Source organism: Galeopterus variegatus, unplaced genomic scaffold (genome assembly GCF_000696425.1).
Source record: "Galeopterus variegatus unplaced genomic scaffold, G_variegatus-3.0.2 Scaffold486, whole genome shotgun sequence".
NCBI classification, from domain to species: Eukaryota; Metazoa; Chordata; class Mammalia; order Dermoptera; family Cynocephalidae; genus Galeopterus; species Galeopterus variegatus.
This window is the reverse complement of record NW_007726597.1, coordinates 72954-74821: the sequence shown is the minus strand read 5'-3', so window position 1 is coordinate 74821 and position 1868 is coordinate 72954.

Genomic DNA, 1868 nt, shown 5'->3' with positions numbered 1-1868 from the left:
TTTTTCCTATACCTGGGAAGTTTTCTGCCACTATTTTGTTGAATATGTTTTCAATGCAATCTCCTTTTTCCTCCCCTTCTGGAATACCCATGACTCGGATATTTGAGCGCTTAAGGTTGTCTCATATCTCTCTCAGATTTTCTTTAATGCCTTTGATTCTTTTTTCTTTTTTTTGGTCTGCTTGTGTTATTTCAAACAGCCCATCTTCAAGTTCAGAGGTTCTCTCTTCAACTTCCTTTAGCCTGCTGTTTAAACTCTCCATTATGTTTTTTATTTCACTGAATAACTTCTTCAGTTTGGCAAGTTCTGCTACATTTTTTTTTCAGGGCATTGATTTCCTTGTACGTTTCTTCTTTCAAGTCCTGTATACTTTTCCTCATTTCATCATGATGTCTAGCTGAGTTTTCTTGTATCTCATTCAGTTTCCTTAGAATTATCACTTGAAATTCCTTGTCAGTCATTTCAAGGGCTTCTTATTCTATAGGATCTAGAGCATGAGAGTTATTATCCTTTGGTGGTGTACTTTCTTGATTTTTTGTATTTCTGGTATCTTTTCTTTGATGTTTATTCATTGTGGCAGGGGGTTTCACAGGCCACAGGTTTGACACTATTGACTGACTAAGATGTTGCTGTGGTTGCCAATTTGGTATGGCTACCTCAGTGACTGCTCAGTTGGCTACTAGTGCCTTGCATGTGTGGTTGCCTCAGGTCTTGGGCCTCTCCAGGGAGCCACCTCTCTGGTCTGCTTGGACTCTTCTGGGCTACTGGATCATGGGCCGGTACCACAGGGTGTGTGGTCTCTGCTGAGCTTCCACCTCCCATGCTGGACTTCTCCCTGTTCCGTGTGCTCTGGCCCAGGCTGCTGGGATGCACAGAGGCACCGCAGAGCGTGTGGTCTCTGCAGAGCTTCCCCTTCCCCTGCAGGATGTCTCCCTGCTCTGTGCATGCTAGGCCGGGCTTGGGATGGAGCCAGGTGCCTGCAGTGAAGCCTACCTGCTGGATCATGCAGTGGTGGCCCCACAGGGGGTGTGGTTTTAGTGGAGCCTCTGCCTCCCTTGCTGGACGTCTCCCCACTCTGTGCACACTGGGCTGGGCTGGGAATCGAGCTGGGTGGCAGCAGTGAAGCCTCTCTGCCGGATCGTGCGATGGCAGCCCCACAGGGCATGTGGTCTCCGCGTTGCTTCTGCCTCCCCCACAGGATGTCTCCCCATTCCATATGCACCTGATGTTATGTTTTTATAGTTTAAATCAGTTGATTTGTGGGAGAGAGTGACGCTAGGGACTGTCTATTCCGCCATAGTTTCGAGGTTTGGAAGTCCAAAGACCATCTGGTTGCCATTTGATTTTTTGAAGGAACTGGGTCATCTGCTTTGACATTTTTCCATTTTCTGGATTAGACTGCACCCCGATAGTGTAATTTACACAATCTCCTCTATCTCTTGTGGTGAATGCCTGAGATGTGACCTGATTCAGACAGATGCAGACACTGTGCTCTATCCAGCTGAGCTAACTGGTCAGCACTTCTAGACTATATTTTTAAAAACTTGGAAGAGAAACTAGAAACTAAAAAACAAACAAGACACAAAAAAGATAATTCAAAAGTTGATTAGGTCTAAATATGACATTTCATCTGAAACTTGGAATGACGTTTTGGGACATTTTGATAAAACAAGGAGAAAATACTAGGTCCTCATTTGGTTGTACATATTTAAAAATCCTTTCTGTTGTCATCTTTAAATTTTTTGTTTAAAAAAATGGAAAGATGGGGCCGGCCACTGGCTCACGTGGGAGAGCATGGTGCTGACAACACCAAGTCAAGGGTTAAGACCCCCTTACCGGTCATCTTTAAAAAAAAAAAAAAAAAAAAA